The sequence below is a fragment of the Alligator mississippiensis genome, chromosome 2 (genome assembly GCF_030867095.1).
Source record: "Alligator mississippiensis isolate rAllMis1 chromosome 2, rAllMis1, whole genome shotgun sequence".
Classification (NCBI taxonomy): Eukaryota; Metazoa; Chordata; order Crocodylia; family Alligatoridae; genus Alligator; species Alligator mississippiensis.
The window spans coordinates 280,186,509-280,201,184 of NC_081825.1; the positions used below are offsets into that span (position 1 = coordinate 280,186,509).

Here is a 14,676-nt window from a genome sequence, read left to right on the forward strand (position 1 = left end):
GATAGGAAACTCTATTTGGCTGGGAAAAAAACCCATTAAAACCTTGAAAGAGGTTTCATAGGTGTGTAGAGTGGAAACTGGATTGAAGAGGAACTGCAAGACAATGAATCCAAAGATTGCAGATGGCAGATTCAATGAGTTTATAGAGAAAGGAACGAGAAAATGCAGTGGCAGTTGGAATAGAATAGGGCAAGGCATTTGACTTTTTGTGATGAGAGAGCCTTTTTGGTAATATATTTCACTGTGACTAACACATACCAAAGTCTAGTAAAACAGTTTTTGCAAGTGATGTTAGGAAGATTTGACTGTGTTGAAAGCAAAAGTCTAGAGTTTGCACTTACCTATGTTTTGGGCTTCCCATCAAAATTTTTGCTGGAAAAAAAATCAATAAAAATGGGGCATTGTTTTTTAGCTCCTAACTTCATTAAATCACTAATACAACTCATGGTTTCAGCTGCCCGCTTAATAAAAATAAGAATTATTTTCCATTCATAATAAAGAATTCCTAAAATTGAAACATGGAATGGAATGAAAATGCTTTGTTAATTTTTTATTATTTTCTGTTCAGTCAATAAAGACAGAACTTTTTCTCTATTCATTTTTTAAATGATAAGAAATGTGGAATTTAATACCTTATGGAATACAAAATGAGATTCAAATAGACACAGAAGCATGTGCCATCTACCTTATATAGGTTATTCTTGGACATGTCACTGTTATTAAATGGGATCCACTTTTATTAAGAATCTATGAAGTTTGTTTCTGGAAGAGAAACAGAATAATTTGTCATTCCCCATCCCATATCCATATGTGGTTGCTACTGGGTTGGAATATAATGGTTCTGATTATCTGAAGATTTCTAGGACTGTATTGGAGGGGAACTATCCATTTTTGACCAACAACAAAATAGCTATTAGAAACTGTTGCAGAACATATTTATTGCTTGTCGTTAAAGTAAAAATCAGTGCCATACAGTTTTATTCAAGTCAGGAAGAAACTAATTGTCCTTCTGCCAAAGTTTAAGTGCTACATTTTTTCATTAGAACTTAACAAATGTTCATCTTAAAATAGACTGACAATGGGTCAAGCTGCTCCACTTTATCTATTATGAACTTAAAATGTGTCAGAGCCAGTACTGACTCTTCTCAGAGCAATCTGTATCCTCACTCCTGGACTTAACATATTTACTATCACAGTAGATAGTATCTCCTATGCAGCAATTATTTAAAACAGAGATAATACCTTAAAATACCTGAATACGATGACTGCAGTAGACTCCAACTTTCTCCATGCCCCCCCTTGAATAGTTCAGTGCAGTCCTCCTGTTCAGATGCTGTGTAATGAATTATCACTATTTATCTCCATCTTTTCTGAAGAACTTTAAAGCATACATAAGGGATGCTTATAGCAGTCTGATACTTCATGCTGACAAATAGTCCCAGCAGAGTCAGTTTAGATTGTAAGCTCTTTGGGACACAAACTCTCTCTTACATTTGTACGGTATTTACTGCTCAGTAGTCCTTATCCTGATGCTACTTTGGTACTATAACAACAACAATAATGTGACAAAGTGAGGAGGAATGTTTTTCTTTGGTGCTATCATGGTAAAGTATATTAAATCCAGGATTCATAAAGTTGATCAGTCATTGATGGGATTATTTATTTATTTTTTTTAAGACAAGCACTTCAGTCCTCAGCATTTAGTTCTACCTGTGTAGAACTATGTCCAGAATGAGATGTAGATTCTGCATTATTTAGGAAAATATACCTAGATATCTTGTAAAATTTTGTTGCTTGCTTTGAAACCTCAATATTCTGTCAGTTCCTTATGAAATCTTAAGTTGAGGTGCAACTATAACATAATGTCTTTGCATTTTATTGTATTATTTAAAACAATTGCCTGAATCAAATTAGAAGTCAATGGCTACTGTTCTTTGTGCATCTGTGTGTACCCGTGTGTTTGTGCATGTGTGCACAAATTCCTAAATGCCACTAGGAAATTAGAGTAATTTTGATATTAAAATGATTACTACCACTTTTGTAATAAACTGATGCGACTTCAGAAGTCTGTCCCTGATATCTTTCATGATTTAGACATCACACAAGCTATAATTGTGCTATTAAAGGAAAGAGAGCTAATCTTTTTGCATTTGAAGTAAGCCCTCATCATCAGACCCGACAAAGCCAGACAGATCAAAAAAGAGTAAAAAAGAGCATTTAAGGAAATTAGTACAAGTGTCAGTTAAAAGGTAAAAATTAATGCACTTATTATTGAAATACGGTTGAAACCTACGTTCTTTTCATTTCTTTGATATTACTAAAGCATAAAACATTCAATTAACTTTCCATTGTATTTGAGGGGGGAAAAGGCAAAGAATTGTCAGTGAAGTGTTAGGCGTGTAGGTGGCGTGTGCAAGGCACAAAATGATGAGATATGAGCAGAGGGTATAGCAAAGGGTTGTACTTTGCAGTCCACAAAACCAGTCAACTTCTTCATTGTGTTCCAGGACAGTGTTCTTGGCATATATACTGCTCTACCTAAGAATACCGAATTGAGCCTTTGCGAAGGCAGCATGCATTCCTTTAATCATCACCAGGGAGCCTTTCCCTTACTGATTATTATTATCTAGATGGTTGGAACCTGCATGGTTATGCACCCATTTCCTAATAAAAAGTGAATACGGATAAATTGATAATATTTTGGACCGTTAGGTAATAGTACTTTGTAACATAAGTGAAACAGATACATTTAATTCGTACTTACCCTCTATCATAAATATGAATTCCCATGGCTGTATCTTTTATTCTTTGAAAGCCGTTACTGAGAGTGCTGATTTGTAAAAAGTGATTTAGGATATTTCAAAATATATACTTGATTTACAACTGTTTTATGTTGGCAACACAGGAGCTGCAAATAATTTGCAGTAATGTTGCAGTATTCCTATCCTTTGTGCTGTTTAAAGGGAGAGTAGCTTCATTTTAATGAGATCTCTCTAAAATAGAGAGAGGCAAAATATTAAAATAAAACAAAATAGGCAGCATTTCGAACCAGTTCGGGTTGGTTGTTAACAGAATCTTTTTAACATATTGGTGGAAATTTTTCAACTCCCCCTTCCCTTGCATTTTATCTGAGTTTTAATAATATTAAGATGATTCTGTAATGTTCAACACGGTCTAATTAAAAGAAGTATTTGCTAATTGGCATAAAATATCTGTGTGATTATTTTTCCATATATTTACGAATTTGCAATAAGAGAACAGCTGCTAAATATTTTCTTACATGCTGATTCCACTTAATCAACATTCTTCTTAATGCAAGCTACGAAAGTTAGAAATTGTGTTTTGCAAATGCGTTCCTTGAAAACATCAGTGTGATGAAGAAGAAATGCGCTTTTGGGTACAAATAAGCAGTTTACCCCCAAACGCTGTTGATAAGCTAGGAGATAAATCTTAAATGAAAAAATCTTTTTCCATCTTTGTACTTCTCCCAAGCCAAATGTGTACCAGCACTTAAAGAAAATATCACCAGTTTTAACACCCAAACTCACTGGTGTTGTGATTATTATTCCTATTAATATGCACATGATAGAAGTTAATGTCACACTGACAGATTTAAAGCTTTGTAAATGTGCTGAATCAAACTAGAAAGGTAAAAGCAGCCATTACCCTAAGACCTAAAAGAGAGACGCTAATCAGTTGGCGTTTTTCCCCAACCTTTTACAGATGGTTGGGAGCAGTTTTTGTAAGCATTATTAAAATGCAAGGCTGGAAAAAACCTAACCACAGAAAAAAGGGCTTGACCCTCAAATATTGATTACATTGTATTGATTGCATGGAAATAGGGTGGAGAGATTTTTAAATGTAATCTTGAGAGAAGCACAAGGCAAATTTAGGTAGAAGCTAGCCAAGGCTTATTTTTATTTACAGGACCACAGACTTAGAGGGGAGGATGATCAGGCCAAGAATTGACTCTGAGGTTGACATTTGAACCCACAGCTGAGAATTCTCCATTCAGTCAGAGGGACTCTTGTTATCTGTTGTCTCAAGGCCCAATTCTGGGCCCTCTCCAGGTATCCTTAATCCCTGCTGAATTCAAGAGCAGTTCAGGAAATTCAGCCCCTTGCAAAGTACAGTTCTACATTTATTGACATACCCTCTACTAAGTCTAATATAAAGGAAAGGTCACCTTTCCCCAAATTATGCTGGGTGATGAGATCAGGAGAAGGAGAAAAAACATTCTTTCCAATCATTGTGAGAGGTGTGGGGAAAGGATGAACAAAGCAACTTGATAATAACACGCAGAGTCAAATAGGGGATTTCATGGGAAAGAAGAGAATAAATGAATTTCCTAAGGGCCATCATAACACTGAGGCCTGCATCTGACCACCTAAGAAAGAACAGATACATTGACAGACTTCAAAATCTCAAGGCTGATCCTCTTCCACCTATCCTCTTCCGCTTCAAGGAGGGATCTGGTTGGACTGGGTGTGATTTGAACTTGTTATCCTCAAGTGTTTGCTTTGCTTGAATAAATGGTTTTGTACTTCTTACTGTTGGAAAGAAAGCATTGCTTTGAAGGAAGAAGTACTCCTTTGAATCATACCACAGCCACTAGACATTCACCATGGATATGCTGACAAGAAGATACAGAAAATAAACCATTGTTGTGGGAAAAAAATACACTGAAGAACTAATAATCCAGGAAAATTATATATACTTGAGCTAAACCATTGTTGTACCGTAAGCACATCTAGTGAATTTATGTAGGCTTTCCACACTATATATTCAGGGCTGCTGAAATGAGTTTTTCCAATTCAGTTGCCAGTAAAGTACAAAATATGCTTGCTTACTTCTGTGTGTGAGCCTTTGGTATATTAGAAAAGATCAGTAGAACTCTGCAAAGGAAAATGCCTCCTTTAAGATATCTAAACAGGAAAGTATTTGGTGAAGGATTTTGGTTGATGAGTTGTGAGTACTACAGAATGCAGAGATTGATCCTGAAGTCCAGAACAAAGCTATTGTCCTCCTCCTATCCACACAAGATTCCCATTATCTTTAGCGGTAAGTTACTCCATATATCTACATCTGGATACAGCAAGAGGTAACTAGAAATACATAGTGTGGTCCATTGTTGAATCGGCTTATCTATGCCATACATCAGTAGGGCTCAGTCCTGACTTGAAACATCTCTGCAGTTCCAATATTTGTCTTTCCAAAGATGAAGACTCAAACACTACAGCATGATGTCAGAAGAAGGAGCCCAATCCTCTGCTGGGGAAAGATTAAGGCTCTGCGTAGTGCACATTTCAGTTGCATCTCTATTAGGATCAGTTCCATTTCAGTTTTTTTCTACCTAATGTAAATTTTAAATGCGATCAGAAAGATGGACAGTTAAAGAATTAGCCCATGCTTCATAGCCTGGCCTCATTATACTATGCTTTACTTTTGCTGTCCAAACACAAAGCTAGATAATAAATTATCAAATGTGTGTTTGATTTAAAAGCAGTCAGTAGCTTATAAATGCCATATGTGTGGTGTGTCCTCCCCCCCCCAAGATTTTCTCTAACATATATATTTTGGTTGCAGTACCATCGGGTAATTCTCTCACTTACCTTGCTTGAATAAATGTCAAATGCAGAAAAACCAAAATGAAAATGAAACAAAACCCCCTGATAGCATCACCTTTTTAGCAATGTTTATTTGAAACAAAAGCAAGAAACCTCTAAAGTGTAAAACAAGAGAACTGATTTTGATCCAGAACAGTAACGTGAAAGGGGCTCTGCTGTTCTGTAAACTGGATTAAGTGTGTCCAGGACCAGCTCTGTCAGCAGCACCGATTCCTAGTCCCTCTCCCTCTCCCGAGCAGGCAGTGCCGGCAAAGATAGTTCTTGTGCGAAGGAAATGGGAACCACTTGCCTAGTTACCAAAATCTGTTGTCTGCGAAACTTTCTACCCGCCCGAGGTAAGTGGGCACTGCGGCGGGCTCGGTCTGTCGGCATGTGCTAGTGTGTCTGCCAGCGGGCAGGGAGGCTCTGCTGGGCGGCCGGGCGCACACGGGGCTGGTCTGCTTCTACAAAAGGAAAAGAAACCCGGGGGGTGGATGGCAAACGGAGGAAGGTCCCCGGTGGGGGCGGGGGACGGAGGGGCTGAATGCACCGCAGCCCTAGCCCGGACCCGGCGCCGGGGGGCCGTGAAGCGGGCTCTGGTCACGCCGGGAAGGCGCTCCCTCGGCCGGCGGCGGCGGCGGCCCCGCTCTCCCGTGGAAGCGGCGCGGCGCGGGGCCGGCCCGGGGCCGAGCTCCCTCGGGGGGCGGCGCTCACACAGGCGGCCTTCGGGGCCGGTTCCCGCGAAACCCTCCAGCCAGTCCTAGTGCGGGAGGAAAACCTGGCAGGATCCAGCCCCTGCTTCCGACTTGCAGAAGTGCTGTATAAATCAGGCCGGGAGAGTAACAATGGAAAGCTACTAGGTGAGCCCCTCCAGCCTCCCTTGCTTCTCTGCCCCCGTTATGCTAATCACGATGAGTGGGGTGGGGAGAAAAACAGAGCCATCATTCCTGCTGAAAGGCGCTCGAGAAGGTGAGGCGCTTTGAGCAATGGGAAGGAAGACGGTGACTTTCGGCTGGAAAAAAGAGACTGGCAAATATAAAGCTGTCCTTTTAGTGGCGCTCATTTGTTTATTTATTGATTGATTTTCTGTTTCAATATTATTTTAGTAAGCAGGGGGGAAAAAAAATTACACAAATCTCAGTTTGCAGTGAAAACCAGTTAATCTGGCACATGATGAAGGCACCGAATGGGGTATAGAGCTAGACAGGGTCTCTGGAATTACTCAGATGCTTGGTGTTCGATTAAAAAAGGGAGACACCGGTGGAAGAATAAAAACTAGGTATAAGTTAGTACCCAATTAAAGAAAAAAATTAAAAAAAAGAAAAGAAAAGAGAAAGGTAGACTCGCCAAACCAGAAGAAGGAATGAGAAGCAGAAAAGGAATGAATGTTTTTAGTTAGTGGAGGGAAAAGACACGGAGGAGAGCGAATGGAGGGCTGGATCTTCACAATGGTCTTTCCCACCGAACTGGGCCCGACAGAGGCGAGGAAAAAAGTAGATTGCCAGAAGAGGAAAACCAATAGAACCATAGACAATTAGGGTTGGAAGGGACCTCAGGAGGTCATCTAGTCCAGCATTTCCCAACCTTTTTCACCCCATGGCACACTTACGTGGCCTCTCCCACCCCACATCATACCAGCCAAGCATGGTGGGGGGAGAGTTTGCAAGCGGCTAAATGCCACGGAGTGGGGAGGAGGGGTAGCAAGCGGTGGGAAGTGGGTGGCATGGCATTTGAATCACTGGCTGGAGCCATGCCCCCTGTCCATCTGGCTGCCTGCAGCAGCAGCAGGTGGGGGGCATGGCTCCAGCCCAAAATGCCGTGGCACACCGGTTGGGAAACATTGATTTAGTCCAACCCTCTGCTCAAAGCAACCATCCGCAACTAGATCATCTCAGCCAAGGCTTTGTCTAGTCAGGTCTTAAAAATGTCTAAGGATAGAGAGTCCATAATGTTGCTGGGTAACCTGTTCCAGTGTTTTACTACCCTCCTAGTGAGAACATTTTTCCTAATATCTAACCTAAACTTCCCCTGCTGCAACCTGAGACCGTTGCTCCTTGTTCTGTCATCTGCCACCACTGAGAACAGTTTAGCTCCATCCTCTTTCGAACCCCCCTTCAGGTTGTTGGAGGCTGCTATTAAATCCCCTCTCAGTCTTCTCTTCTCTAGACTAAATAAGCCCAGTTCCCTCAGCTTCTCCTCATAAGTCATGTTCCCCAGCGCCCTCACCAATTTCATTGCCATGTATATATAAAATAAGTTTATAGACAGTTTGTTGTCCAAGTATCAACAGTACCCCAGCCCTGCAGTGAGGACTTAGAATCATAGAAAATGAGGGTGGGAAGGGACCTCAGAAAGTCATCTAGTCCAACCCCCCGCTCAAAGCAGGATCATCCCCAACTATATATCCAACTCCCCGACTTGCGTGGAGCCAGGTTTTACTTGGATGGTACTCACGAGAGTCTAGTCTGTGTTGGTAGGGCCTGCTTGCAAAGATATCCCACAGTTGAAACTCCTTATTGTTCATGTGAGTGCTGTATGAGGAGTGCTGGGTCGAGCCCCCCAAATATGCATGTACATTGAATCAGTGCATGCCTGCAGATTTCAACTAAAGTCACTGAGGCTCTGCTCTGGCCTGGGTGGATCTGACTGCAGGTTTTGAGCTGTCAGATGCACATTTACAGTAAGTCAGTATCATGAAGAAATTGCTACATGTTTCCTGCTAACCCATGTACTCCAGGCCTACAGAGACCCTAGTTTATGTCCTGATCCGTGTCCTAGGAGCTGGTGTCATGGCACCAGATATAGTTGCAAAGAAGTAAAAATATCTTTTTTTTAACCTCTGTATATTGTAGGTACTTATCTTGTTGCATGAATATGGATGATAGTTTGCTATGAATATGGAAAAGACTGGGGAGGGATGGGTCAGTGTTTAACATTAACTGCTCTTAACCTTTATACTGTTTTGACCCTCCCACAATATGAAGCATAGGGAGGTCAAACTTGGCTGCCTTTCTGCAGAATGCCATTAGTTATTTCTTGCCACATATGTTTGCCCTAGAGCCTTGTTTGCCACCTATATAATTATTAGAAGACTGTTATAATTGTATTTGAAAGTCTAAGTTGACACTTATGTCACAGTACCGTGGCATAGTATTATGTTTAATTTCTCTTTTGTTCATCTCATTTAATGTACGTAAGAATTATACTCAAAGGAAGATCCCACACACTTTTCTTCCTTACCATTACTAGTTACATGTACCTCCCCTACCTGCTAGAACCATTAATTTAATTAAAAAAAAAAGGCATGTATAGGTTTGCGTGCTCAAAATATAAAATGGGTAAACACCTCATTTCATGTACTGTTTCCTTTAGCTTAAGTGAGGGCACATTTAAATAACTTCCATCATAGCCAGATTCTCTAACTCATTAGGAAGAGGCCGCAGTGCTAAATTACTAGTCATTTTGCAATCGTGTGCTGCTTCTGATAGTTTGTGCTCACTTGCTCCTTGTACAGAGGAAGTTCTGCATGCAAGGCCGCACGCAAGCATAGACATGATGGTTCCAGTGCCTCTTCAAGAGCAACTCCCCATCCCTTAGATGCTCTGGACTGTGCTGTTCAGCCCTGGGATGCAGGAAGGATGCAGGTTTGTGGGGTCTGCACTGGATGAGGGTCATATTGGTAAGGCATCCCTTGTTCCCCCATCAACATTGGGAAAGTTGTGTGGGGCTGATGATATGCTGTCATTCTGGCTGAGCCCCTTTGTGGTGGTAGAAAGCCTTGAAGCAGCCATCATCATCTTCTGTAATTTGGCTAAGCTAGAGTCAGACTCTGAAGGAACAGAGGCAGCAGTAAGAAAAAGCAGAGGAGCTTTGGGGCTCATGAGCAGGTGTCAGAGGCACAGGGTCCCTGCATGAGTGATTCTGGCCTCCTATGGGATCTGTGTGATTCATGGCTGAGGCAGTCACTCTGTGCCATGTGGAGGGCAATTTTGCCCAAACTTAGAAAACGGTGTGGAGTGGAAGATGTCACAACACAGGGAAAAGAATTATTTCCCATATTCTAGAACCCATAGTGAATCTTGGAAGCAGAACTGTTTGATATTATATCCTACAGAGTATGCACAGCACTGGATTCCTGTGATATGAATGAAAGTGAACCTTGTTTCATCAGTCACTGTTTGCTTAGCCATGTGCTGTAGAAACGTCTGAAAAGTTTCATCCACCCCCTCCCGTTTCCCATCTGGACCTGTCGTTTCAAGTTGAGGCAATTCTGCTTAGTGACAACTCTTCTCTGGACGGTCTAAATTTTTTTGCGGAGAATCTTACTTTGCCACTGCAACAGTGATTTTCATCCTCATTTCTCTCATTGCTGGAATCTTCTACAACATTCTTGTGAACAAAAGAACTATTATACCCATTTTACTCTGACGTAAATGAAGGCGCGTGGAGATCTCACCTTCAGAAGGGATAAGCAACCTATAAAACAGAGTCAGGCCCCAAGTGATCTGCACAAGCCTTATGCAGAGTCAGGGACAGGACCAAGAATACAACCCAGGGGCCCTCAATCCTACTTCCCTGCCATAACCACTCAGAAGGAATATTACCAAGGGTCTACCAACCTAATCAGTGCCAGAAGGCACTAAAAGATTAACTCTTAGGCTAAATAAGAATAGTTAAGTAAGAAAGCTGTGTGCTTTTTTCAGTAGCTGGATATGTGTGATCTGCTTTTCTGGGATTAAAGAGAGTACAATACTATCCTGACAACTGCTGATTATTTAATACTCTAGTATGATAGTATCAGGATACCTTAATCAGAATTGTGGCCCTATTGTTGTTGGCTCTGTACGAACAAGGTCCCCACCTCAAAGAGCTGAACATCTAGCATTAAAGGATCTGGGAAGGATGGGGGAGAGGGATACAATCAAACATTTTTTGGTGTACCTAGAGATCAGGGCATCATTAAATGTAGTTAGTGCACACAGAAGAACAAATTGATTTACAAGGATCCATGCTACTGTAACTAGACTGCTTCCAGTGCATGAGTTAGCTTTTTTAAAGTTAGTCAGGTATCTTTCACTGTACCTCAGTGGCTAGTGTAGACATACCCACAGTCCCTGCTTGCAGTCTGGGTAAGGCAGACAAAAGCTGAGAGAGTGGAGAGAAGTGAAGTGACTCTTCCAAGGTCAAAAAACAAGTGAGCAGCAGAGCCAAGAGTGGAGCCTATGTCTTTTGTGACTCAAGCCATACTGAGGTCCCTTTGGGGTTGCCTCATCGGTGTAGTTTAAAATATTTGTGCACACACACAAGAAGGGTTTGGGATTACTGTGAAGTAAATGTCAGTGGTTTCATCTGCTCTTCAATGAAATCACCATTAATTAGCTGATTTCTTATAGACGTTGCATCAGAGGTAGAATGTAAGGAGAAATTTAAAAAAGCGGGAGGGTAATCGCCTTGCAGCTCAGTTTGGGTAGGGTATCCTGTATGTGAGAGGCAGGGAAGAGATGTTTGTGTGAGATGCTCCTCAAAAAAGGACACAATTATTTTGGCTGGTGGAGTGGATGAGTTCAGGAGAATACACCAAGAGACAAAAGACCAGATGAATAAAGAAGGGCAAAGTTGGGAAGAGCTTTGGATCAGATGGCAAGGAGCCTGAATTTGCTGCTGTAAAACCAGAAAAGATTCAAAGGGGTGGGTGTTGTGGTCAGAACAGGTAATGAATATCACCCTAAAGTTAAAAAAAAAATGTTCTATTGTTTGATAAACTCCAAGAGCTGAAATTGGCAGAAGAATCTCTGCCTCTGAAAACCTTTTAGAAACTGAACAATTTTAGAGAAAGAAAAGAGGAGAGAGATGGCATCCAAAATAGCACATTTAAAAAAAAAATCTGAGCAGGGGCATTTGCAGCACTAAAGCAGAATGTTAATTGAAATCCTACTGTGCCAACAGGAACATTGGAAAGAGACCAGTCAGGATTAGACTAATTAAGATGTCTTTAAAAGAAAGCACAAAAAAAAACCCACCCTGAAAAACAGAACAGGTTGGATTGTCTTAAAGAGGAATTTACCAAATTGCTACGACACAAAGAGAATTCTTAAAGAATTTGTAAAACCTGTGCACCTTGGAGAACATAAAACTAGAGGAAATGGAAAGGAAAATTAGAGCTGTTGAGGAAAGGCTGGCTTCATCTAATGTGTATATCTGTGGGCTGGTGTCCAGTACTGTGCTGAACCGCAGCTGTTTGCACCCTGGATTTTATACTGTTCAGTGAGGCTTGTGGCTGCTTTAAGCAAACTGGAGGCTCCTGCATAGCCATTCAAAGGGGTTATGTGAATGCAGTACCTAATATATAGCCTTCAGTCTTCTTGCTTTCATATGCACCCATATGATCTGCTGTATTAGGTAGGGTGGAAAACAAAGGGGATTGATACTCATGGCTGGTAACTTTTGGTGCAGTTTCCTGTAACCTCTAAGATAACGCTGCCACAGCTGTGATGGAGGTGGGAGATGGCTTCCTTTCTTAGGCTTGTCTTGACATACAGAGCTCTCAGTCATCATGAAGGTGCTTGCATCCCACACCAAGTGGCACTGGAGCACTAGAAATAAATACAGCGCTAACATTTTCTTGGTTGGAGCTGGGTTGATTATAGGATGGAACATGGGTGTCTTTGTAGAGGCAAGCTGGCCTCCACTTTCTGGTTAGGGACAGAAGTTACACATAAACCAGCTTGAGTGATCAGAAACTGGTTTAAACCTTTAATGGAATAGAAGATCAGTGCACATAAACCAGTTCAAAATGGCTGAAACTGGTTTAAGATAAACTTGGTTGAATGTAGTATCAGACGTAACTGATTTGGGTCAAACTGGTTTATGAAACTTCAGTCCCAGACCCCTTCCTGGTTCAAGTTAAATCAGAGTCCCCCAACATGCTTTGCAGTCTTGGTCTGGGCTGTGCTTTCTGCTCCAGACAGCAGGGCTGGCTCCACCCCTCCATTCCCTAGCCAGAGCAGTGAGGGCTGGTTCACTGCCCCCCACCCCCAGGCAAACCCCTGCTGGGGTCTGAGGCCAGGGGGGGTGTTAAACTATTCTTCCACCAAGTACAGAGTTGCCCTTCCCTGCTTGCTTACTGCTGACTACAACTGTGAACTACAAATCCCAGAGGCACCTAGAAGCAAGAAGAGGAAGTGATGAACAACCCTGCAGAGTCCTGCTGCTGTGAGTCTGGATTGCAAATCCCAGAGACTAGACTGCAAATCCCTTGGGGGCAACAGGAAGAGGAAGTGAACACACAGCCTGTGCTGGCTATATGACAGACAGCTGTGCTCTAGCACCCTCCAGCTTCTGGCTTGAGCCACTGCAGGCATGTGGCTACATTTCTTACAGTTCCTTAGACTAACCTGCAAAGACTAAATCAATTCAGCCTTGGGCTTTTTAATTGTCTGTATGTAACCTTTGAGCCAGTCAAGGTAATGTCTTAACATTTTGCTTCCATAACTGGAGTTGCTGAATTAAATCCCAGTAACCCCCATACACGGTAAGGTATATGTTTGTACCTTACAAAAAGAAAATGCCATATTACTTGGGAAACAAAGTATATTCCAATTCCTAGGACAGTAAAAAGGGGAAAGAGTTCAGTTTTGAGTATAGCTCTTTGAATTTTAGGGCGAGAAAAATTATCCAGTTCATTAAAACTGTTTTTGTTTACAAATCTTCAAAACTCCAATCCTGCTTTCTGCTGCCATCCCCACTGTCTCATGTATTTGACAAAAAAGTTCATGCAAACTATAGGGTTGTTTGTGAGGTGGGTTTATTTTTAGCTGTGTGCTGTTAGTGGTGTGTAACTGTTTGCCATATTTCTTTTCTGCAATTGGATGGCTGAAGGTTTTAAAGCGGGAAACTACGGAATGACGAAAGTGAATAGTGAGTTAATAAACTTCTGCTCCTGTGCAAATGCCTTTGCCCATAGATGACAAATATGACTATTTTTACAAAGAGAAGCCATTCTCCAAATATCCATGAGAACAAACAGCTTATTAGTGCAAACACACAAAAGCAAGGCTTTGGAGGGATTTCAGAGAGTCATTGGTCTGACACCAAACTTCTGCAAAGGAGTGAAGGTCACCCATGGGCCAGATTTTCAAGTGCTCAATACTCAAAGGGGGAATCAGATTTTTCAAAGGAGATCAGCAACCAGTGTGCTCTTAGTGCACACACTGGGGCCTCTGTGGGAGTTGAGCTTCTGTGGAAATCTGGCTGCTCCTGAATAATAAATGGGACAAACATGGTCAAACCATTGAGCTGTTCACAATTCTAAGGACTTATACATTCACCATATTAAATGCGGTATAATTGAAGTCAGTTTAGTATACCTGTAAATTACATTATGGTTTGGCATGGACAGACAACCTGCTTTTTCCATGGTAGCTGCAGGCAGCAGGTGGTATTACAATGCCTTGCCACCAGGTGATGAGGACACAAGTGACAGCCTGTTCACATAAGGGAAATGCCTACTCTGGGATAAGCTAGACACATGACGCTCTCACCAGGGTAATTTATACATTACTTCTTGTTGTTCCCACAGTAATTTTACAATGGGTGTGATCATATGTAACTGGTAAGGGGACATGGCGGGGCATGTGTCCCCCCTGACAATGTCGTCTCTGCTGCTGATGCTGCTGGTGGCATCTGTGGGTGCTCGACATACCCCCCCTCCCCAACAGGACCATCCCCGCTGCTGGTGGCATTTCTGGATGCTTGCCAGCTCTGCCTCTGCTGCGGTCGGTGTCTGCGGGAGCTTGCCAGCTTTGTCCCCACTGCCGCCGGCGCCGGTGGTGTCTGCAGGTGCCCCCCCAGACTCAGGAGGCACCAGTTGCCTGTGAGTGTGATCCCACTGCTGTGGGATTATACACCACTTGTCTGCTCCTTTTCCACAAGAATACAAAGGTTAATTATAGTAGCGTAAACATGCCATGGCCTCAGAGCCCAGGGCCTAAGGAGTGTATCTGAACCTTGTTTCTGTAGCATTCAGTCAGCTCCAGTTTTGCATGATCATAGTGATTTATTTACCAAAAAA

General features: G+C 42.0%; 1 long non-coding RNA gene across 5 annotated transcripts in view; it reads left to right on the forward strand.

The window, feature by feature from the left end:
- The first annotated feature begins 5,617 nt into the window (after nt 1-5,617).
- Nucleotides 5,618-14,676, forward strand: part of LOC109281679 (uncharacterized) — a 243,677-nt gene continuing 234,618 nt past the window's right edge. For 2 of the 5 annotated variants that reach the window (XR_009460276.1, XR_009460277.1), the window contains exons 1-2: nt 6,194-6,466; nt 9,121-9,285. This is a non-coding gene — a long non-coding RNA (uncharacterized LOC109281679). Of the gene's footprint in view, nt 5,963-6,191; nt 6,467-9,120; nt 9,286-14,676 lie in introns of those variants that run through there. The other 3 variants (XR_009460279.1, XR_009460280.1, XR_009460278.1) reach the window with 3 other exon arrangements.